Here is a 26,306-nt window from a genome sequence, read left to right on the forward strand (position 1 = left end):
TCCCAAATTAGAATTTGAGTGGCTTTCTTTTTAAGTTCAGCTAGATCAGGGGGACACTCATCCAACCAATGTTGTGCTATCAATTTTCTGGCTAAGTATAAAATCCTGGCCACTGCTATCTTTTCATTTTCGTCTAGGGGCACATCGTTAACATAGCCCAGAACACATACCAATGGAGTAAATTCCAATTGTATTTCATACACGTCATGGATCAGGCTGCACACCTCGCTCCAGTATCTCTGCAACTTAGGACAACGCCACATCATGTGTATAAGGTCCGCTATATGAATCTTACATCTATTACATAAAGGGGTATCTGTCACACCAATATTGTACAGAAACGCAGGAGTGCGATATACCCTGTGTAGCAGATATATTTGTGATATCCTATGAGACTCACTCAGAGACAATTTAGGAGTCATTTGTAACACTTCCGTCCACAGTGATTCCTCAATCGGGCCAATATCCTCCTCCCATTTACTTCTCGTTGCCAGAGGGTAGCGCAGGTTTATCTGACCCTGCATACAGGAGTATACCCAAGATATCTTCCCCCTGGTACTAGTAGAACTTCCTACAATTTCTGCTGGTAGCAATTTTCTGAATTGAAGATTCTCAAGGCAACTCTCCACCTGGAATGCATGTCGGAGCTGCAGATATTTGAAAAATTGAGTGTGCGGCAAACCATATTCATCCCTCAACTGCTCAAAAGATTTTATATTATCCCCTGATACTATCTGAGTTAGTCGTCTAATCTCCCTAGTCTTCCACCCTTGAAAACCATCTAACTTCTGTAACTCATGTAGCCTTGGGTTTTCCCAGATAGGAGTATATTGTGTAAAACCCTTGATCCCCATTATGTCTCTAATCTTCCACCAAACCCTATGCATAAGGGTTAAAGTAGGGAAACTCTGGGGGCTACTGCGGAACTTGGAACTCTCCAGGGCTCCAAATAAGTGTGCATTATGGAAATGAGTTTTCAGAAGATGAAAGCTCCCATCCCGCGTGTCCTCCGTCTCCCACCCCCTAAAATGTTGCATTTGTGACGCTAGGAAGAATGATACCGGGTTAGGTAGCGCAAGTCCTCCATCTCCCTTAGGATTACACAATGTCTCCAACTTAATTCTAGGTCCTTTATCTCTCCAGATCAAGTCTCTGAATAGGCGATTGACCCTGTAAAAGAGGCCCTGCGTAATCCAGTGAGGTGAATTATGGAGAAGGTACAGCAGTTGCGGAATCCATATCATCTTAGCTAGGTTCACCCTTCCTACAATCGTTAGGGGAAGCTTGCACCAGACATTGTGTTTTTTCTTAAATTTCACCAGCAGTGGATTTAGATTCAGCTTCTCATATTCCATAACATTGTTAGAGACTTTGAATCCCAGGTATGTGATAACTGATTTGCATTGCATAGGAGTTTTATTTTCCCCTGCAGCAAGATCAGGGTCATCTATTGGTAATATGTCAGATTTACTCCAATTTATAGTAAGGCCCGAGAAATTACCAAATCGCTTGATCTGCGACATTGCCGCATCCAGAGATCCACCTGCGTTTACTTGCCATGATTGTTGCTCAAGGGCACTAAGGGGGAGCACTATTACTATTGGGGATGCACTATTATTGAGGCCACTAAGAGAGTGCATGATTAGTATTCAGGCCACTATAGCTAATGTTTCCAAAAATAATAGTGCAATATTACCATTGGAACACTATTGCTATTGGGGGCATTAAGGAGGTGCACTATTACTATTGGGGACATTAAGGGGACGCACTATTGCTTTTGGGGTCAATAAGTGGGCGCACTACTGCAATTGGGGCCATTAGGGGCTAACCTGTTGGAAACAGAATACTCTTAAAACATTGCCAAGCTTGACATATAAATAACCCATACACACCCTCCCTCCCTATCCCACAAAAACCCCACTACCTCCCACCAACTCCCTCCCTATTCCACAAACCCCTACCACCGCCCTCATTATCCCACGAACTCCCACCACCTCCCTCCCTATCCTACAAACCCCACCCCTCTCCCATATAACCTCTCGAACCTAACTTTTAATTTTTTACAAAGAAATTTCCTATAATGCTAAATTCCTCTAACATTTTTGTGTTCGGAATTGCCTGTTCAGCAATTGTACTACCACAGCCAGACTTGGCGCTGGCTAATCTGGGAAGCAGAGGCTAGGGACCGCAGGTTTTCACCCTTTAACCCCTGTACAGGGATCTGGACTCCGCTGCTACGAATCCCTAGCTTGCATCTCCAGAGTAGTCGCTGACTGGTGGAGTAAGCAGGCAACAAAGAAAACAACAAGCCCTGAAGTCAGTAATGGCTAATCAGTTTAGATAAGCATCGGGCCAAATCAGATTTAACAAACAGAATCAAGATCAGTGAGTAAAACTACTTGCCATGATTGTTGCTCAAGGGCACTAAGGGGAAGTACTATTACTATTGGGGACACACTATTATTGAGGCCACTAAGAGAGTGCACTATTAGGATTCAGGCCACTAGAGTTAATGTTTCCAAAAACAATAGTGCAATATTACCATTGGAGCACTATTGCTATTGGCGCCATTAAGGAGGTGCACTATTGCTATTGGGGCCAATAAGTGGGCGCACTATTGCTATTGGGGCCAATAAGTGGGTGCACTATTGCAATTGGGGCCATTAGGGGCTAACCTGTCGGAAACGGAATACTCTTAAAACATTGCCAAGTTTAACATATAAATAACCCATAAACACCCTCCCTCCCTATACCACAAAAACCCAGCTCCCTCCCTATTCCACAAACCCCACCACCTCCCTCCCTATCCCACGAACCCCCACCACCTCCCTCCCTATCCCACAAACCCCACCCCTCTCCCATATAACCTCTCGAACCTAACTTTTAATTTTTTACAAACAAATTTCCTATAATGCTAAATTCCTCTAACAGTTTTGTGTTCGGAATTGCCTGTTCAGCAATTGCACTACCACAGCCAGACTTGGCGCTGGCTACTCTGGGTAGCAGAGGCTAGGGACTGCAGGTTTTCACCCTTTAACCCCTGTACAGGGATCTGGACTCCGCTGCTACAAATCCCTAGCTTGCATCTCCAGAGTAGTCGCTGACTGGTGGAGTAAGCAGGCAACAAAGAAAACAACAAGCCCTGGAGTCAGTAATGGGTAATCACTTTGGTTAAGCATCGGGCCAAATCAGATTTCAAAAACAGAATCAGGATCAGTGAGTAAAACTACTTGCCATTATTGTTGCTCAAGGACACTAAGGGGGAGCACTATTACTATTGGGGACGCACTATTAGGCCTCATGTCCTCGGGGAAAATAAGAATTAAAATCCGCCGCGAATCCGCGCCCCATAGGAATGCATTGACCACCCGTGGGTAGATAAATACCCGCGGATGGTCAATAATTGTGAATTAAAAAAATCATGGAGCATGAAAAAAAATGGACATGCTCCACTTAGGTGCGGATCACGCTCCGGATGGCCCCCATTGATCTCTATGGTGTGCGGGAGATCCGCTGCGGATGTTAAATGCCATTTATTTGGGTGCGGGAGATCCGCATGCAGATTACAAGGCTGGGAGGTGGGCAATGTACCTGGAGGTGTGGCACATTGAGCAATACACCTCCAGCGTCAGCCATTTTTGATTCAGAAGGGGAAAAACAAAGGAACAGAATGGCAGCACTGTCCTGTGACACTGGAAAGCTAGTGACCCTAATGGAGGATCATCCATGCATTTGGAATCCCGCACACGAGCACTACAAAGACAAGAACAAGCGTGAGATGACATGGGAGCATTTAGCTGCAGCCCTTAATTCTGATTGGGCAACTTGGACTGTCGACCAAAAAAAAAATGTGTAAGTATTTCAGCATGGGTGTGTGTGCATGCAGGAGTGTATGTAGGTGTGCATGCGTGTGTACATGTCAGTGTGTGTGTGTATGCAAAATGTGCTTGCGTGTGTTCAAGCGTGTGTGCATGTCAGTGTGCGTGCGTGTATGTGTGTGCTAAGTGTGCGTGCGTGTGTCCAAGCGTGTGTGCATGTCAGTGCGCGTGCATGCATGCGTGTGTTCATGTCAGTGTGCATGTCAGTATGCATGCATGTGCGCATGTCAGTGTGCATGCACATGTGCACGCCTGTGTGCATGCATATGTGTGTGCGCATGCCAGTGTGCATGCATGTGTACATGTCAGTGTACATGCGTGTGCGCGTGATTTTGTGCATGTGCATGCACCTATGCATGTCAGTGTTCGTACGTGTGTGCGTGTCAGTGTGCATGCGTGCACGCATGCATATGTGCATGCTTGTGTTTACATGTTAGTGTCCAAGTGTTTGTGCATGTCAGTGTGCTTGCGCGTGTGCGTGCGTGTATGTGTGTGCTAAGTGTGCGTGCGTCCAAGCGTGTGTGCATGTCAGTGTGCATGCGTGCGTTCATGTCAGTATGCATACATGTGCGCATGTCCATGTGCATGCACATGTGCATGCTTGTGCACATGCATGTGTGCATGGATATGTGTGCGCGCATGTCAGTGTACATGCGTGTGCGCGTGATTATGTGCATGTGCATGCACCTATGCATGTCAGTGTTCGTACGTGTGTGCGTGTCAGTGTGCATGCGTGCACGCATGCATATGTGCATGCTTGTGTTTACATGTTAGTGTCCAAGTGTTTGTGCATGTCAGTGTGCTTGCGCGTGTGCATGTCAGTGTGCGTGCGTGTATGTGTGTGCTAAGTGTGCGTGCGTGTGTCCAAGCATGTGTGCATGTCAGTGTGCGTGCGTGCATGTGTGTGTTCATGTCAGTATGCATGCATGTGCACATGGCCGTGTGCATGCACATGTGCATGCTTGTGCACATGCATATGTGCATGTATATGTGTGTGCGCATGTCAGCATGCATGCATGTGTACATGTCAGTGTACATGCGTGTGATTATGTGCATGCGCGTGCGTGTGTGCATTTCAGTGTTCGTGCGTGTGTACATGTCAGTGTGCATGCGTGTGTGCGCATGCAATTGTGCATGTTAGTCTGTATGTCAGTGTGCATGCGTGTGTTGTAGAATGTTTGTATGCATGTCATGTGCATGTCGCATGCGTGTTTGCAAGGAAGCTGCATATTTTCATTATTGCATTTTGTTACGCTTTGAACTAATTATTTTTTCCTTTTTCCCCTTCATTCTCTGTTGCAGTGGATAAAATGCGAGAGCGTTGGAGAAGCGCAAAAGACCAATGGCGTAAGGACTACCTCGCTGTACCTAGGAGTGGCGCAGGAGGAAAGCAGAAGCGCCAATATGTATATTTCCAAACAATGGGATACCTACGCCGTGCAGTAGGGATGAGGCCGTAAGGATACATTCGCACATGTTCACCCCTTCTATTTGGGGCTTTTGGGCAGATGTCATTCTCCATTTTTCAAAAAGCCATACGTTTTTGTAATTTGTAAAAAAATAAAATTCTAAAAAGTTTATTTTTATTTTTTTCTTACTATTTTTAATTTTTGTACATAATTTTGATCTTTCAGTGACTACCAGCTCCCTCTGCCATATGGCGTTAGATCTGTAGTGATCTCGTGCTATCCCTATCACATAAGGGTACGTTCAGTAGCAGAAAGTACCCCGCTGCCAAGACCTACGCTGACGTCAAGTGAAGAGAAGGGATTACAAACAGCTGCTCTGAGAGGTCAACTACAAATTTTTCATTACTTCTTCACAGTATAACAGATAGTTTACCTGAACCAGCGCATAGCCCTTCGATTGGATCCATGGAAGGCAGTGGGGCCTCGCCGACTTCACCAGCATCAGTGGTCGCAGCTCAAGAGCAGTCAGAGAGCTGTGGCGAATCTTCTACTTCTGCTGCTGTACCAGCTCGAAGAAAAAGAGGCAGGCCCTCTGTCGCCGCGTTAGCCGCTGAAGCCGCAGCTGCAAAACCTCAGGCAGCAGCTACTAAACAAGAAATCCGACAAGAGGTCCTAGAGGTTGTACGGCGGTCAAAGGAACCTGCAGACACCATAGAGACATATGGACAATAATTAACCGCCTCTCTGCGCGCTATGCCGGAAGACATCCGATCTAGGGTACAGGGATGCTTCACCTACATAATAGAAATGGCAACGCCACCAAACAACCCGTATGAGGTGATTGCATCCGTGGACTAGTGCAAATTAAGATTCTTGCAAGGGCAAATTGCTGCAGGGCGTCCAGCACCACCGCCACCGACTCCTCCCCCACGAAGTCCTTATCCACATTATGGGCATCAATCAAGGGATCTTGGCCCTTCAACGGTCTGGCAGCCCCCCAACCCTCATTTTGAACGCAGCGGCAGCTCCGGGCAAGATTGGGCCCAGGAATTGCCCTCAACATCGCAAACGAATGTCCCTTATTACCACAACTTATAGTCTGTTAATGTTTTTTGGCCATTTTGTTTTTGAAATGCTAATACTACAAAGTTATTTATATTTTTTGTTTTTTCTTTGTTACAAAGGAAAAAGATTAAAGTTATATATTTTATTACAAAAAATTACAATAAAAAATTTGTTAATATACATTTTGCTATTCCTTATTTTACTAGCCATTTTTAAATGTAATCGTTTATAATATTTGATTTAATGTAGTCTGCTTTCCATGTTAGTGTTTCTCCCTTGCACTCTTAGCAGGGGATATAGAGGTCAAGCCTTTCCGCTTGTCTTCAGTATCCGGCATTTCACCACTGGAAGCATCTTGCTGTCATACAGCCGAGTGCTCCCAGTGGAGGATGCAGAGGACAAGCGGGAGCCGCTTGTATTCTACATGCAGGTGTTGTCTGGTCAAAGGGGACCCAGTTGGTTTACAGTGGAGCGCTCCCAGCAGGGAATGCAGAAGACAGCTGGGCCACTCTGTTCTCCATACCCCGCCTTTCATCAGGCTGCGGGATACAGCTGAAACAATAGTATCAGCTGTATCCCACTGTGAATCGCTGAAAATGCCCATCTCTGTCTTTCAGCATGCTAAACGACAATGATGGGTGATAGCTAAAGAAAACTGGACAAAGTCAGTGCAGTTACACACAACGATTATCGCTCAAAAGACGCTGCATAAAGTTATAACATAAATGACAGGAAGCAGATTTTCTAAAAACAGTTTTTATTAGGACTAATTTTTTTTTCAAATTCCAGCACAAGGGAAAAATGAGGTATTGGTTCATAATATGATCAAAGTCAGCTAAAAGACAATAGTCACTAGAGCAAATTTTGACCATATTACTTGAGCTCGCAACCCACGTCAAGGGTCCTCATTGTCTTGCGAGTCCCTAACTTTAAAAAAAAAAAAAATCTACCTAAAAAAAATATGGGCCGGTAAAAAAAAACAATTTCACGGTTTGGAAAGTCCTGACCCTCAGACTTAACGGATAGAGGCCAGTTGCCACGGAACTGCTCCCTGAGAAGTCAGGAAGTAGTCTGCGAAGTGATCTCTAATCCAAAGGCCAGTAGATGCCGGCCTTATCGCTTGATTCTGGTCCCCACCGTCAACTGTTGAAGTTGTTGGTATTTGACCATCCTCAAACGCCCAACCTGCGTCTTTGCTCCGGCAAAAGTTATGCAGAACCACAGCTGCTTTAACCACTGAGCACGCATTTTCAGGTTGCATCTGAATGGTGCCCAGGAAAACTCGCCATTTACTGGGGAGGATTCCAAAAGCACATTCAACGAAACACCGAGCACGCGTGAGTCGATAGTTAAAGACTCTTCTTCTGGTGTCCAACCCTCTGCGGGGAAATGGTCACAGAATATGGGTTGACAGGCCAAAGGCCACATCCGCGACAATTACGAATGGGGCTGTTGGACCTGAAGAACCAGGCAGTAACCGTGGCTCTGGAAGGGCCAGCTGGTTGGCAAGAAGCCGCTTGCCCATTCTGGAAGCCTTGAAGATGCGAGCATCAGCAGAGCTTCCAAAGGCCCCGATATCCACCATTACAAAATGGTAGTCGCTGTCGGCGACCGGCAACAGGACTACTGAACAGTAATGTTTGTAATTAAAATATCGGGACCCTTGGCGCGGCGACTTCCTAACATGGATGTGTTTCCCATCCAGGGCCCCAATGCAGTTAGGAAACTGCGCAGCCTGTTGAAAACAATCAGCAATGGCGAGCCATTGCTGCTCGCAGGGAGCCGGGAATTGAGTTGTCTTTAAATGCTCCCAAATTAAATCGCACGTCCTCATCACGATGCGGGCAATCGTGCATTGGCCAAGCAAAAATTCAAAATGCAAGGCTGCAAAAGAGTTGCCCATGGCCAGGAATCTGTAACAAGAAGAAAGATAATATTTTAGAAATGCCAAAAATGCAGAATGAAAAAGCAAAAAGGGAACAGTTAGAGAGGCATGCCAAGGTGCATTTATGCAGGTAAACATGCCTAGTCATGTATAGCTGCGGTAAAGCAGGTACGTATGGCTAGTTGCAGTATTGCAGCTGGGCATGACTAGCTGCATTACCACAGCTAGGCATGGCTAGCTGTGTTCATGCAGGTAAACGTTTCTAGCTGCAGCAACGCAAATATTTCAGGGGAGGGTAAATAGGGTAACACATAATGTTAAAGAAAAAAAATTACAGAAATAATTTTTTTTTTTTATAAACTTACCGGAGAGTGACCAGCAGATGCTCCTCTGCACTGATGGACTTTCTCATGTTAGTGTCCTGACGCCTAAGATGGGGACGCAGCAACTCCAAGAGACCATCAAATGTGCCAACTGACATTCTGCAGAATGCTGAAAATTTGTCCTCATGCATCCGCAGGTCCTCATACAGCGTGACAAAATGCTCCTTTTCAGGGTGCTGATTAGTGAGTGCACCCAAAACCGGTGTTTTTTCGGGACCGGTTTAAGAATAAATCAGAATAAACTTACCTCCCGCCCGCTCCGGATCCTTCCTTCGCTGCGGCATCATCTTCTCTGCGTCGCGGCCGGATCTTCTTTCTTCGGCCCGGCGGATGCGCAGGATGACGTCGGTGACGTGCCCCGCGCATGCGCCGGCCCGAAGAAAAAAGATCCAGCCGCGACGGAGAGAAGATGGCGCCGCGGCAAAGAGAAGAACTACATGTAGAATCCGTAGCGGGCCTGATTTGACCCGTGGACATGAGGCCCAAAGAAAAAAGATCCGGCCGCGACGGAGAGAAGATGGAGCCGCGGCGAAGGGAAGAACCGGAGCGGGTGAGTAAATTCTGATTTTTGTCTCCCGCGGATCCGGACGGCTTCCATAGGCTTCAATAGAAGCCCGCGGGAGCCGTCGCCGCAGGAGACCCGCACGAAAATGGAGCATGGTCCAGATTTTTTCATACTCCATTTTTAAAAAAATCACTTTCATTGACCATCCACGGGTATTTATCTATGCGGATTTTAATTCTTCTTTTGCCCGTGGACATGGTTGTTGCTCAAGGGCACTAAGGGGGAGCACTATTACTATTGGGGACGCACTTTTATTGAGGCCACTGAGAGTGCACTATTAGTATTCAGGCCACTATAGGTAATGTCTCCAAAAATAATAGAGCAATATTACCATTGGAGCACTATTGCTATTGGGGCCATTAAGGAGGTGCACTATTGCTGTTGGGGACATGAAGGGGGAGCACTATTGCTATTGGGGCCAATAAGTGGGTGCACTATTGGTATTGGGGCCATTAGTGGCTAACCTGTTGGAAACGGAATACTCTTTTAAAACATTGCCAAGTTTAACACATAAATAACCCATACACACCCTCCATCCCTATCCCACAAAAACCCCACTACCTCCCACCAACTCCCTCCCTATTCCATAAACCCCACCACCTCCCTCCCTATCTAACAAACCCCTACCAGCTCCCTTCCTATCCCACAAACCCCACCCCTCTCCCATATAACCCCTCGAACCTAACTTTTAATTTTTTACAAAAAAATTTCCTATAATGCTAAATTCCTCTAACATTTTTGTGTTCGGAATTGCCTGTTCAGCAATTGCACTACCCCAGCCAGACTTGGCGCTGGCTACTCTGGGTAGCAAAGACTAGGGACCGCAGGTTTTCACCCATTAACCCCTGTACAGGGATCTGGACTCCGCTGCTACGAATCCCCAGCTTGCATCTCCAGAGTAGTTGCTGACTGGTGGAGTAAGCAGGCAACAAAGAAAACAACAAGCCCTGAAGTCAGTAATGGCTAATCAGTTTAGATAAGCATCGGGCCAAATCACATTTAAGAAACAGAATCAGGATCAGTCAGTAAAAATACTTGCCATGATTGTTGCTCAAGGGCACTAAGGGGGAGCACTATTACTATTGGGGAAGCACTTTTATTAAGGCCACTAAGAGAGTAAACTACTGGGATTCAGGCCACTATAGTTAATGTCTCCAAAAATAATAGTGCAATATTACCATTGGAGCACTATTGCGATTGGGGTCATTAAGGAGGTGCACTATTACTATTGGGGACATTAAGGGGACTCACTATTGCTTTTGGGGTCAATAAGTGGGCGCACAATTGCAATTGGGGCCATTAGGGGCTAACCTGTTGGAAACGGAATACTCTTTTAAAACATTGCCAAGTTTAGCATAAAAATAACCCCTACACACCCTCCCTCCTTATCGCACAAAAACCCCACTACCTCCCACCAATTCCCTCCCTATCCCACAAACCCCAACACCTCCCTCCCTATCCCACAAATCCCACCCCTCTCCCATATAACCTCTCGAACCTAACTTTTAATTTTTTACAAACAAATTTCCTATAATGCTAAATTCCTATAAGAGTTTTGTGTTCGGAATTGCCTGTTCAACAATTGCACTACCACAGCCAGACTTGGCGCTGGCTACTCTGGGTAGCAGAGGCTAGGGACCGCAGGTTTTCACCCTTTAACCCCTGTACAGGGATCTGGACTCCGCTGCTACGAATCCCTAGCTTGCATCTCCAGAGTAGTCGCTGACTGGTGGAGTAAGCAGGCAACAAAGAAAACAACAAGCCCTGGAGTCAGTAATGCGTAATCAGTTAACATAAGCATCGGGCCAAATCAGATTTAACAAACAGAATCAGGATCAGTGAGTAAAACTACTTGCCATGATTGTTGCTCAAGGGCACTAAGGGGGAGCACTATTACTATTGGGGATGCACTATTATTCAGGCCACTGAGAGTGCACTATTAGGATTCAGGCCACTATAGTTAATGTCTCCAAAAATAATAGTGCAATATTACCATTGGAGCACTATTGCTATTGGCGCCATTAAGGAGGTGCACTATTGCTATTGGGGACATTAAGGGGGTGCACTATTGCTATTGGGGCCAATAAGTGGGCGCACTATTGCAATTGGGGCCATTAGGGGCTAACCTGTTGGAAACGGAATTCTCTTTTAAAACATTGCCAAGTTTAACATATAAATAACCCATACACACCCTCCCTCCTTATCGCACAAAAACCCCACTACCTCCCACCAACTCCCTCCCTATCCCACAAACCCCACCACCTCCCTCCCTATCCCACAAACCCCCACACCTCCCTCCCTATCCCACAAACCCCACCCCTCTCCCATATAACCTCTCAAACCTAACTTTTAATTTTTTGCAAACACATTTTCGATAATGCTTAATTCCTCTAACATTTTTGTGTTCGGAATTGCCTGTTCAGCAATTGCAGTACCACAGCCAGACTTGGCGCTGGTTACTCTAGGTAGCAGAGGCTAGGGACCGCAGGTTTTCACCCTTTAACCCCTGTACAGGGATCTGGACTCCGCTGCTACGAATCCCTAGCTTGCATCTCCAGAGTAGTCGCTGACTGGTGGAGTAAGCAGGCAACAAAGAAAACAGCAAGCCTTGGAGTCAGTAATGGGTAATCAGTTTAGATAAGCAGCGAGCCAATACAGATTTAACACACAGAATCAGGATCTGAGAGTAAAACTAATTCCCATGATTGTTGCTCAAGGGTGCTAAGGGGAAACACTATTACTATTGGGGATGCACTATTATTGAGGCCACTAAGAGAGTGCACTATTAGTATTCAGGCCACTATAGGTAATGTCTCCAAAAATAATAGTGCAATATTACCATTGGAGCACTATTGCTATAGGGGCATTAAGGAGGTGCACTATTGCTATTGGGGACATTAAGGGGGCGCACTATTGCTATTGGGGCCAATAAGTGGGTGCACTATTGCAATTGGGGCCATTAGGGGCTAACCTGTTGGAAACGGAATACTCTTAAAACATTGCCAAGTTTAACATATAAATATCCCATACACACCCTCCCTCCTTATCGCACAAAAACCCCACTACCTCCCACCAACTCCCTCCCTACCCGACAAACCCCACCACCTCCCTCCCTATCCCACAAACCCCTCCCCCCTTCCCTATCCCACAAATCCCACCCCTCTCCCATATAACCTCTCGAACCTAACTTTTAATTTTTTACAAACAAATTTCCTATAATGCTAAATTCCTATAACAGTTTTGTGTTCGGAATTGCCTGTTCAGCAATTGCACTACCACAGCCAGACTTGGCGCTGGCTACTCTAGGTAGCAGAGGCTAGGGAACGCAGGTTTTCACCCTTTAACCCCTGTACAGGGATCTGGACTCCGCTGCTACGAATCCCTAGCTTGCATCTCCAGAGTAGTCGCTGACTGGTGGAGTAAGCAGGCAACAAAGAAAACAAAAAGCCCTGGAGTCAGTAATGGGTAATCAGTTTAGATAAGCAGCGAGCCAATACAGATTTAACACACAGAATCAGGATCAGTGAGTAAAACTAATTCCCATGATTGCTGCTCAAGGGCGCTAAGGGGAAATACTATTACTATTGGGGATGCACTATTATTGAGGCCACTAAGAGAGTGCACTATTAGTATTCAGGCCACTATAGTTAATGTCTCCAAAAATAATAGTGCAATATTACTATTGGAGCACTATTGCTATTGGCGCCATTAAGGAGGTGCACTATTGCTATTGGGGACATTAAGGGGGCGCACTATTGCTATTTGGGCCAATAAGTGGGTGCACTATTGCAATTGGGGCCATTAGGGGCTAACCTGTTGGAAACGGAATTCTCTTTTAAAACATTGCCAAGTTTAACATATAAATAACCCATACACACCCTCCCTCCTTATCGCACAAAAACCCCACTACCTCCCACCAACTCCCTCCCTACCCCAAAAACCCCACCACCTCCCTCCCTATCCCACAAACCCCACCCCTCTCCCATATAACCTCTCAAACCTAACTTTTAATTTTTTGCAAACACATTTTCGATAATGCTTAATTCCTCTAACATTTTTGTGTTTGGAATTGCCTGTTCAGCAATTGCACTACCACAGCCAGACTTGGCGCTGGCTACTCTAGGTAGCAGAGGCTAGGGACCGCAGGTTTTCACCCTTTAACCCCTGTACAGGGATCTGGACTCCGCTGCTACGAATCCCTAGCTTGCATCTCCAGAGTAGTCGCTGACTGGTGGAGTAAGCAGGCAACAAAGAAAACAACAAGCCCTGGAGTCAGTAATGGGTAATCAGTTTAGATAAGCAGCGAGCCAATACAGATTTAACACACAGAATCAGGATCAGTGAGTAAAACTAATTCTCATGATTGCTGCTCAAGGGCATTAAGGGGAAATACTATTACTATTGGGGATGCACTATTATTGAGGCCACTAAGAGAGTGCACTATTAGTATTCAGGCCACTATAGTTAATGTCTCCAAAAATAATAGTGCAATATTACCATTGGAGCACTATTGCTATTGGCGCCATTAAGGAGGTGCACTATTGCTATTGGGGACATTAAGGGGGCGCACTATTGCTATTTGGGCCAATAAGTGGGCGCACTATTGCAATTGGGGCCATTAGGGGTTAAGCTGTTGGAAACGGAATTCTCTTTTAAAACATTGCCAAGTTTAACATATAAATATTCCCATACACACCCTCCCTCCTTATCGCACAAAAACCCCACTACCTCCCACCAACTCCCTCCCTACCCCACAAACCCCACCACCTCCCTCCCTATCCCACAAACCCCCACCACCTCCCTCCCTATCCCACAAACCCCACCCCTCTCCCATATAACCTCTCAAACCTAACTTTTAATTTTTTGCAAACACATTTTCGATAATGCCTAATTCCTCTAACATTTTTGTGTTCGGAATTGCCTGTTCAGCAATTGCACTACCACAGCCAGACTTGGCGCTGGCTACTCTAGGTAGCAGAGGCTAGGGACCGCAGGTTTTCACCCTTTAACCCCTGTACAGGGATCTGGACTCCGCTGCTACGAATCCCTAGCTTGCATCTCCAGAGTAGTCGCTGACTGGTGGAGTAAGCAGGCAACAAAGAAAACAAAAAGCCCTGGAGTCAGTAATGGGTAATCAGTTCAGATAAGCAGCGAGCCAATACAGATTTAACACACAGAATCAGGATCAGTGAGTAAAACTAATTCTCATGATTGCTGCTCAAGGGCACTAAGGGGAAACACTATTACTATTGGGGATGCACTATTATTGAGGCCACTAAGAGAGTGCACTATTAGTATTCAGGCCACTATAGTTAATGTCTCCAAAAATAATAGTGCAATATTACCATTGGAGCACTATTGCTATTGGCGCCATTAAGGAGGTGCACTATTGCTATTGGGGACATTAAGGGGGCGCACTATTGCTATTGGGGCCAATAAATGGGCGCATTATTGCAATTGGGGCCATTAGGGGCTAACCTGTTGGAAACGGAACACTCTTTTAAAACATTGCCAAGTTTAACATATAAATATCCCATACACACCCTCCCTCCTTATCGCACAAAAACCCCACTACCTCCCACCAACTCCCTCCCTACCCCACAAACCCCACCACCTCCCTCCCTATCCCACAAACCCCACCCCTCTCCCATATAACATCTCAAACCTAACTTTTAATTGTTTGCAAACACATTTTCGATAATGCTTAATTCCTCTAACATTTTTGTGTTCGGAATTGCCTGTTCAGCAATTGCACTACCACAGCCAGACTTGGCGCTGGCTACTCTAGGTAGCAGAGGCTAGGGAACGCAGGTTTTCACCCTTTAACCCCTGTACAGGGATCTGGACTCCGCTGCTACGAATCCCTAGCTTGCATCTCCAGAGTAGTCGCTGACTGGTGGAGTAAGCAGGCAACAAAGAAAACAACAAGCCCTGAAGTCAGTAATGGGTAATCAGTTTAGATAAGCAGCGAGCCAATACAGATTTAACACACAGAATCAGGATCAGTGAGTAAAACTAATTCCCATGATTGCTGCTCAAGGGCGCTAAGGGGAAACACTATTACTATTGGGGATGCACTATTATTGAGGCCACTAAGAGAGTGCACTATTAGTATTCAGGCCACTACAGTTAATGTCTCCAAAAATAATAGTGCAATATTACCATTGGAGCACTATTGCTATTGGCGCCATTAAGGAGGTGCACTATTGCTATTGGGGACATTAAGGGGGTGCACTATTGCTATTGGGGCCAATAAGTGGGCGCACTATTGCAATTGGGGCCATTAGGGGCTAACCTGTCGGAAACGGAATACTCTTAAAACATTGCCAAGTTTAACATATAAATATCCCATACACACCCTCCCTCTTTATCGCACAAAACCCCCACTACCTCCCACCAACTCCCTCCCTACCTCACGAACCCCCACCACCTCCCTCCCTATCCCACAAACCTCATCCCTCTCCCAAATAACCTCTCAAACGTAACTTTTAATTTTTTGCAAACACATTTTCTATAATGCTAAATTCCTCTAACATTTTTGTGTTCGGAATTGCCTGTTCAGCAATTGCACTACCACAGCCAGACTTGGCGCTGGCTACTCTAGGTAGCAGAGGCTAGGGACCGCAGGTTTTCACCCTTTAACCCCTGTACAGGGATCTGGACTCCGCTGCTACGAATCCCTAGCTTGCATCTCCAGAGTAGTCGCTGACTGGTGGAGTAAGCAGGCAACAAAGAAAACAAAAAGCCCTGGAGTCAGTAATGGGTAATCAGTTTAGATAAGCAGCGAGGCAATACAGATTTAACACACAGAATCAGGATCAGTGAGTAAAACTAATTCCCATGATTGTTGCTCAAGGGCGCTAAGGGGAAACACTATTACTATTGGGGATGCACTATTATTGAGGCCACTAAGAGAGTGCACTATTAGTATTCAGGCCACTATAGTTAATGTCTCCAAAAACAATAGTGCAATATTACCGTTGGGGCACTATTGCTATTGGGGCATTAAGGAGGTGCACTATTGCTATTGGGGACATTAAGGGGGTGCACTATTGCTATTGGGGCCAATAAGTGGGCGCACTATTGCAATTGGGGCCATTAGGGGCTAACCTGTCGGAAACGGAATACTCTTAAAACATTGCCAAGTTTAACATATAAATATCCCATACACACCCTCCCTCCTTATCGCACAAAAACCCCACTACCTCCCACCAACTCCCTCCCTACCCCACAAACCCCACCACCTCCCTCCCTATCCCACAAACCCCACCCCTCTCCCATATAACCTCTCAAACCCAACTTTTAATTTTTTACAAACAAATTTCCTATAATGCTACATTCCTCTAACATTTTTGTGTTCGGAATTGCCTGTTCAGCAATTGCACTACCACAGCCAGACTTGGCGCTGGCTACTCTGGGTAGCAGTGGCTAGGGACCGTAGGTTTTCACCCTTTAACCCCTGTACAGGGATCTGGACTCCGCTGCTACGAATCCCTAGCTTGCATCTCCAGAGTAGTCGCTGACTGGTGGAGTAAGCAGGCAACAAAGAAAACAACAAGCCCTGAAGTCAGTAATATCTAATCAGTTTAGATAAGCATCGGGCCAAATCAGATTTAACACACAGAATCAGGATCTGTGAGTAAAACTAATTCCCATGATTGTTGCTCAAGAGTGCTAAGGGGAAATACTATTACTATTGGGGATGCACTATTATTGAGGCCACTAAGAGAGTGCACTATTAGTATTCAGGCCACTATAGTTAATGTCTCCAAAAATAGTAGTGCAATATTACTATTGGAGCACTATTGCTATTGGCGCCATTAAGGAGGTGCACTATTGCTATTGGGGACATTAAAGGGGTGCACTATTGCTATTGGGGCCAAGAAGTGGGCGCACTATTGCAATTGGGGCCATTAGGGGCTAACCTGTTGGAAACGGAATACTCTTAAAACATTGCCATGTTTAACATATAAATATCCCATACACACCCTCCCTCTTTATCGCACAAAAACCCCACTACCTCCCACCAACTCCCTCCCTACCTCACAAACCCCACCACCTCCCTCCCTATCCCACGAACCCCCACCACCTCCCTCCCTATCCCACAAACCCCACCCCTCTCCCATATAACCTCTCAAACGTAACTTTTAATTGTTTGCAAACACATTTTCGATAATGCTTAATTCCTCTAACATTTTTGTGTTCGGAATTGCCTGTTCAGCAATTGCACTACCACAGCCAGACTTGGCGCTGGCTACTCTAGGTAGCAGAGGCTAGGGAACGCAGGTTTTCACCCATTAACCCCTGTACAGGGATCTGGACTCCGCTGCTACGAATCCCTAGCTTGCATCTCCAGAGTAGTCGCTGACTGGTGGAGTAAGCAGGCAACAAAGAAAACAACAAGCCCTGAAGTCAGTAATGGGTAATCAGTTTAGATAAGCATCGGGCCAAATCAGATTTAACACACAGAATCAGGATCTGTGAGTAAAACTAATTCCCATGATTGTTGCTCAAGGGTGCTAAGGGGAAACACTATTACTATTGGGGACGCACTATTATTGAGGCCACTAAGAGAGTGCACTATTAGTATTCAGGCCACTATAGTTAATGTCTCCAAAAATAGTAGTGCAATATTACCATTGGAGCACTATTGCTATTGGCGCCATTAAGGAGGTGCACTATTGCTATTGGGGACATTAAATAGGCGCACTATTGCAATTGGGGCCATTAGGGGCTAACCTGTTGGAAACGGAATACTCTTAAAACATTGCCAAGTTTAACATATAAATATCCCATACACACCCTCCCTCTTTATCGCACAAAAACCCCACTACCTCCCACCAACTCCCTCCCTACCCCACAAACCCCACCACCTCCCTCCCTATCCCACGAACCCCACCACCTCCCTCCCTATCCCACGAACCCCCACCACCTCCCTCCCTATCCCACAAACCCCACCCCTCTGCCATATAACCTCTCAAACCCAACTTTTAATTTTTTACAAACAAATTTCCTATAATGCTAAATTCCTCTATCAGTTTTGTGTTCGGAATTGCCTGTTCAGCAATTGCACTACCACAGCCAGACTTGGCGCTGGCTACTCTGGGTAGCAGAGGCTAGGGACCGCAGGTTTTCACCCTTTAACCCCTGTACAGGGATCTGGACTCCGCTGCTACGAATCCCTAGCTTGCATCTCCAGAGTAGTCGCTGACTGGTGGAGTAAGCAGGCAACAAAGAAAACAACAAGCCCTGAAGTCAGTAATGGGTAATCAGTTCAGATAAGCAGCGAGCCAATACAGATTTAACACACAGAATCAGGATCTCTGAGTAAAACTAATTCCCATGATTGTTGCTCAAGGGTGCTAAGGGGAAATACTATTACTATTGGGGGTGCACCATTATTGAGGCCACTAAGAGAGTGCACTATTAGTATTCAGGCCACTATAGTTAATGTCTCCAAAAATAATAGTGCAATATTACCATTGGAGCACTATTGCTATTGGCGCCATTAAGGAGGGGCACTATTGCTATTGGGGACATTAAGGGGGCGCACTATTGCTATTGGGACCAATAAGTGGGCGCACTATTGCAATTGGGGCCATTAGGGGCTAACCTGTTGGAAACGGAATACTCTTAAAACATTGCCAAGTTTAACATATAAATATCCCATACACACCCTCCCTCCTTATCGCACAAAAACCCCACTACCTCCCACCAACTCCCTCCCTACCCCACAAACCCCACCACCTCCCTCCCTATCCCACAAACCCCCACCACCTTCCTCCCTATCCCACAAACCCCACCCCTCTGCCATATAACCTCTCAAACCCAACTTTTAATTTTTTACAAACAAATTTCCTATAATGCTAAATTCCTCTATCAGTTTTGTGTTCGGAATTGCCTGTTCAGCAATTGCACTACCACAGCCAGACTTGGCGCTGGCTACTCTGGGTAGCAGAGGCTAGGGACCGCAGGTTTTCACCCTTTAACCCCTGTACAGGGATCTGGACTCCGCTGCTACGAATCCCTAGCTTGCATCTCCAGAGTAGTCGCTGACTGGTGGAGTAAGCAGGCAACAAAGAAAACAACAAGCCCTGAAGTCAGTAATGGGTAATCAGTTCAGATAAGCAGCGAGCCAATACAGATTTAACACACAGAATCAGGATCAGTGAGTAAAACTAATTCTCATGATTGTTGCTCAAGGGTGCTAGGGGGAAACACTATTACTATTGGGGATGCACTATTATTGAGGCCACTAAGAGAGTGCACTATTAGTATTCAGGCCACTATAGTTAATGTCTCCAAAAATAGTAGTGCAATATTACCATTGGAGCACTATTGCTATTGGCGCCATTAAGAAGGTGCACTATTGCTATTGGGGACATTAAAGGGGTGCACTATTGCTATTGGGGCCAATAAGTGGGCGCACTATTGCAATTGGGGCCATTAGGGGCTAACCTGTTGGAAACGGAATACTCTTAAAACATTGCCAAGTTTAACATATAAATATCCCATACACACCCTCCCTCTTTATCGCACAAAAACCCCACTACCTCCCACCAACTCCCTCCCTACCTCACAAACCCCACCACCTCCCTCCCTATCCCACGAACCCCCACCACCTCCCTCCCTATCCCACAAACCCCACCCCTCTCCCATATAACCTCTCAAACGTAACTTTTAATTGTTTGCAAACACATTTTCGATAATGCTTAATTCCTCTAACATTTTTGTGTTCGGAATTGCCTGTTCAGCAATTGCACTACCACAGCCAGACTTGGCGCTGGCTACTCTAGGTAGCAGAGGCTAGGGACCGCAGGTTTTCACCCTTTAACCCCTGTACAGGGATCTGGACTCCGCTGCTACAAATCCCTAGCTTGCATCTCCAGAGTAGTCACTGACTGGTGGAGTAAGCAGGCAACAAAGAAAACAACAAGCCCTGGAGTCAGTAATGGGTAATCACTTTGGTTAAGCATCGGGCCAAATCAGATTTAACACACAGAATCAGGATCAGTGAGTAAAACTACTTGCCATGATTGTTGCTCAAGGACACTAAGGGGGAGCACTATTACTGTTGGGGACGCACTATTAGGCCTCATGTCCACGGGGAAAATAGGAACTAAAATCTGCCGCGAATCCACGCGCCATATGAATGCATTGAGCACCCGCGGGTAGAAAAATACCCGCGGATGGTCAATAATTGTGAATTAAAAAAATCATGGAGCATGAAAAAAATGGACATGCTCCATTTAGGTGCGGATCACGCTCCGGATGGCCCCCATTGATCTCTATGGTGTGCGGGAGATCCGCTGCGGATGTTAAATGCCATTTATTTGGTTGCGGGAGATCCGCATGCAGATTACAAGGCTGGGAGGTGGGCAATGTACCTGGAGGTGTGGCACAGTGGGCAATACACCTCCAGCGTCAGACATTTTTGATTCAGAAGGGGAGAAACAAAGGAACAGAATGGCAGCACTGTCCTGTGACACTGGAAAGCTAGTGACCCTAATGGAGGATCATCCATGCATTTGGGATCCCGCACACGAGCACTACAAAGACAAGAACAAGCGTGAGATGGCATGGGAGCATTTAGCTGCAGCCCTTAATTCTGATTGGGCAACTTGGACTGTGAACCAAAAAAAAAATGTGTAAGTATTTCAGCATGGGTGTGTGTGCATGCCGGAGTGTAAGTAAGTGTGCATGCCAGTGTGTGTGCGTGTATGCAAAGTATGCTTGCGTGTGTCCAAGCGTGTGTGCATGTCAGTGTGCGTGCATGTATGTGTGTGCTAAGTGTGCGTGCGTGTGTCCAAGCGTGTGTGCATGTCAGTGTGCGTGCGTGCATGCGTGTGTCCATGTCAGTGTGCATGTCAGTATGCATGCATGTGCGCATGTCAGTGTGCATGCACATGTGCATGCCTGTGTGCATATGTGTGTGCGCATGTCAGTGAGCATGCTTGTGTACATGTCAGTGTACATGCGTGTGAGCGTGATTACGTGCATGCGCATGCGTCTGTGCATGTCAGTGTCCGCGCGTGTCAGTGTGCTTGCGTGCACGCATGCATATGTGCATGCTTGTGTTTACATGTTAGTGTCCAAGTGTGTGTGCATGTCAGTGTGCTTGCACGTGTGCATGTCAGTGTGCGTGCGTGTATGTGTGTGCTAAGTGTGCGTGCATGCATGCGTGTGTTCATGTCAGTATGCATGTGCGCATGTCCGTGTGCATGCACATGTGCATGCCTGTGCGCATGCATATGTGCATGCATATGCATGAGCGCATGTCAGCGTGCATGCATGTGTACATGTCAGTGTACATGCATGTGCGCGTGATTATGTGCATGTGCGTGCGCATGCGTGTGTGCATGTCAGTGTTCGTGCGTGTGTGCATGTCAGTGTGCATGCGTGTGTTGTAGAATGTTTGTATGCATGTCATGCGCATGTCGCATGCATGTTTGCAAGGAAGCTGCATATTTTCATTATTGCATTTTGTTACGCTTTGAACTAATTATTTTTTCCTTTTTCCCCTTCATTCTCTGTTGCAGTGGATAAAATGCGAGAGCGTTGGAGAAGCGAAAAAGACCAATGGCGTAAGGACTACCTCGCTGTACCTAGGAGTGGCGCAGGAGGAAAGCAGAAGCGCCAATATGTATATTTCCAAACAATGGGATACCTACGCCGTGCAGTAGGGATGAGGCCGTAAGGATACATTCGCACTGACACAATTTCAGCCCTTCTATTTGGGGCTTTTGGGCAGATGTCATTCTCCATTTTTCAAAAAACCATACGTTTTTATAATTTGTAAAAAATAAAATTCTAAAAGGTTTATTTTTACTTTTTTCTTACTATTTTTAATTTTTGTACATAATTTTGATCTTTCAGTGACTACCAGCTCCCTCTGCCATATGGTGTTATATCTGAAGTGATCTCGTGCTATCCCTATCACATAAGGGTACGTTCAGTAGCAGAAAGTACCCCGCTGCCAAGACCTACGCTGACGTCAAGTGAAGAGAAGGGATTACAAACAGCTGCTCTGAGAGGTCAACTACAAATTTTTCATTACTTCTTCACAGTACAACAGATAGTTTACCTGAACCAGCGCATAGCCCTTCGATTGGATCCATGGAAGGCAGTGGGGCCTCGCCGACTTCACCAGCATCAGTGGTCGCAGCTCAAGAGCAGTCAGAGAGCTGTGGCGAATCTTTTACTTCTGCTGCTGTACCAGCTCGAAGAAAAAGAGGCAGGCCCTCTGTCGCTGCGTTAGCCGCTGAAGCCGCAGCTGCAAAACCTCAGGCAGCAGCTACTAAACAAGAAATCCGACAAGAGGTCCTAGAGGTTGTACGGCGGTCAAAGGAACCTGCAGACACCATAGAGACATATGGACAATATTTAACCGCCTCTCTGCGCGCTATGCCGTAAGACATCCGATCTAGGGTACAGGGATGCTTCACCTACATAATAGAAATGGCAACACCACCAAACAACCCGTATGAGGTGATTGCATCCGTGGACCAGTGCAAATTAAGATTCTTGCAAGGGCAAATTGCTGCAGGGCGTCCAGCACCACCGCCACCGACTCCTCCCCCACGAAGTCCTTATCCATATTATGGGCATCAATCAAGGGATCTTGGCCCTTCAACGGTCTGGCAGCCCCCCAACCCTCATTTTGAACGCAGCGGCAGCTCCGGGCAAGATTGGGCCCAGGAATTGCCCTCAACATCGCAAACGAATGTCCCTCATTACCACAACTTATAGTCTGTTAATGTTTTTTGGCCATTTTGTTTTTGAAATGCTAATACTACAAAGTTATTTATGTTTTTTGTTTTTTCTTTGTTACAAAGGAAAAAGATTAAAGTTATATATTTTATTACAAAAAATTACAATAAAAAATGTGTTAATATACATTTTGCTATTCCTTATTTTACTAGCCATTTTTAAATGTAATCGTTTATAATGTTTGATTTAATGTAGTCTGCTTTCCATGTTAGTGTTTCTCCTTTGCAATCGTAGCAGGGGATATAGAGGTCAAGCCTTTCCGCTTGTCTTCAGTATCCGGCATTTCACCACTGGAAGCATCTTGCTGTCATACAGCCGAGTGCTCCCAGTGGAGGATGCAGAGGACAAGCGGGGAGCCGCTTGTATTCTACATGCAGGTGTTGTCTGGTCAAAGGGGACCCAGTTGGTTTACAGTGGAGCGCTCCCAGCAGGGAATGCAGAAGACAGCTGGGCCACTCTGTTCTCCATACCCTGCCTTTCATCAGGCTGCGGGATACAGCTGAAACAATAGTATCAGCTGTATCCCACTGTGAATCGCTGAAAATGCTCATCTCTGTCTTTCAGCATGCTAAACGACAATGATGGGTGATGGCTAAAGAAAACTGGACAAAGTCAGTGCAGTTACACACAACGATTATCGCTCAAAAGACGCTGCATAAAGTTATAACATAAATGACAGGAAGCAGATTTTCTAAAAACAGTTTTTATTAGGACTAATTTTTTTTTCAAATTCCAGCACAAGGGAAAAATGAGGTATTGGTTCATAATATGGTCAAAGTCAGCTAAAAGACAATAGTCACTAGAGCAAATTTTGACCATATTACTTGAGCTCGCAACCCACGTCAAGGGTCCTCATTGTCTTGCGAGTCCCTAACTTAAAAAAAAAAAAAAAAATCTACCTAAAAAAAATATGGGCCGGTAAAAAAAAACAATTTCACGGTTTGGAAAGTCCTGACCCTCAGACTTAACGGATAGAGGCCAGTTGCCACGGAACTGCTCCCTGAGAAGTCAGGAAGTAGTCTGCGAAGTGATCTCTAATCCGAAGGCCAGTAGATGCCGGCCTTATCGCTTGATTCTGGTCCACACCGTCAACTGTTGAAGTTGTTGGTATTTGACCATCCTCAAACGCCCAACCTGCGTCTTTGCTCCGGCAAAAGTTATGCAGAACCACAGCTGCTTTAACCACTGAGCACGCATTTTCAGGTTGCATCTGAATGGTGCCCAGGAAAACTCGCCATTTACTGGGGAGGATTCCAAAAGCACATTCAACGAAACACCGAGCACGCGTGAGTCGATAGTTAAAGACTCTTCTTCTGGTGTCCAACCCTCTGCGGGGAAATGGTCACAGAATATGGGTTGACAGGCCAAAGGCCACATCCGCGACAATTACGAATGGGGCTGTTGGACCTGAAGAACCAGGCAGTAACCGTGGCTCTGGAAGGGCCAGCTGGTTGGCAAGAAGCCGCTTGCCCATTCTGGAAGCCTTGAAGATGCGAGCATCAGCAGAGCTTCCAAAGGCCCCGATATCCACCATTACAAAACGGTAGTCGCTGTCGGCGACCGGCAACAGGACTACTGAACAGTAATGTTTGTAATTAAAATATCGGGACCCTTGGCGCGGCGACTTCCTAACATGGATGTGTTTCCCATCCAGGGCCCCAATGCAGTTAGGAAACTGCGCAGCCTGCTGAAAACCATCAGCAATGGCGAGCCATTGCTGCTCGCAGGGAGCTGTAGCAGGCCTTAGCGGGCCTGATTTTCCCCCGTGGACATGAGGCCTAAGGCCTCATGTCCACGGGCAAAAGAAGAATTAAAATCCGCAGCGAATTTTAACTCTTCTCCCGCACGCGGATCCGCACCCCATAGGGATGCATTGACCACCTGCGGGTAGCTAAATACCCGTGGATGGTCAATAAAAGTGATTTTTTTAAAAATGGAGCATGAAAAAATCTGGACCATGCTCCATTTTCGTGTGGGTCTCCTGCGGGGACGGCTCCCGCGGGCTTCTATTGAAGCCTATGGAAGCCGTCCAGATCCACGGGAGACCTAAAATAAGAATTAACTTTCTCACGGCCGGATCTTTCTTGCTTCGGCTCGGCGGATGTGCCTGGCGTATGCGCAGGGCACGACGGCGACGTGCCGCCGACGTGCCGAGTTCATCCGCCGGCCGAAAAAGCAGATCCAGCCGTGAGGAAGAGAAGACCCTCCTGGCCCACTGCGGGTGAGTTAATTCTTTTAAATTCCTATTTTCAGCGATCATGTCCGCGGGGCAGGAGGGGCCCGCTACGGATTCTACATGTAGAATCCGTAGCGGGCCTGATTTTCCCCGTGGACATGAGGCCCAAAGAAAAAAGATCCGGCCGCGACGGAGAGAAGATGGAGCCGCGGCGAAGGGAAGAACCGGAGCGGGTGAGTAAATTCTGATTTTTGTCTCCCGCGGATCCGGACGGCTTCCATAGGCTTCAATAGAAGCCCGCGGGAGCCGTCCCCGCAGGGGACCCGCATGAAAATGGAGCATGGTCCAGATTTTTTCATGCTCCATTTTTTTAAAAATCACTTTTATTGACCATCCACGGGTATTAATCTACCCGCGGGTGGTCAATGCATCCCTATGGGATGTGGATCCGCGGGCAGGAGAAGAGTTAAAATCCGCTGCGGATTTTAATTCTTCTTTTGCCCGTGGACATGAGGCCTAAGAGAGTGCACTATTAGTATTCAGGCCACTATAGGTAATGTCTCCAAAAATAATAGTGCAATATTACCATTGGAGCACTATTGCTATTGGGGCCATTAAGTAGGTGCACTATTGCTCTTGGGGACATGAGGGGGGCGCACTATTGCTATTGGGGCCAATAAGTGGGCGCACTATTGGTATTGGGGCCATTAGTTGCTAACCTGTTGGAAACTGAATACTCTTTTAAAACATTGCCAAGTTTAACTCATAAATAACCCATACACACCCTCCCTCCCTATCCCCAAAAACCCCCACTACCTCCCACCAACTCCCTCCCTATTCCACAAACCCCACCACCTCCCTCCCTATCTAACAAACCCCTACCACCTCCCTTCCTATGCCACAAACCCCACCCCTCTCCCATATAACCCCTCGAACCTAACTTTTCATTTTTTACAAACACATTTCGATAATGCTTAATTCCTCTAACATTTTTGTGTTCGGAATTGCCTGTTCAGCAATTGCACTACCACAGCCAGACTTGGCGCTGGCTACTCTGGGAGGCAGAGGCTATGGACCGCAGGTTTTCACCCTTTAACCCCTGTACAGGGATCTGGACTCCGCTGCTACGAATCCCTAGCTTGCATCTCCAGAGTAGTCGCTGACTGGTGGAGTAA

Source organism: Eleutherodactylus coqui, chromosome 3 (assembly GCF_035609145.1).
Source record: "Eleutherodactylus coqui strain aEleCoq1 chromosome 3, aEleCoq1.hap1, whole genome shotgun sequence".
NCBI classification, from domain to species: Eukaryota; Metazoa; Chordata; class Amphibia; order Anura; family Eleutherodactylidae; genus Eleutherodactylus; species Eleutherodactylus coqui.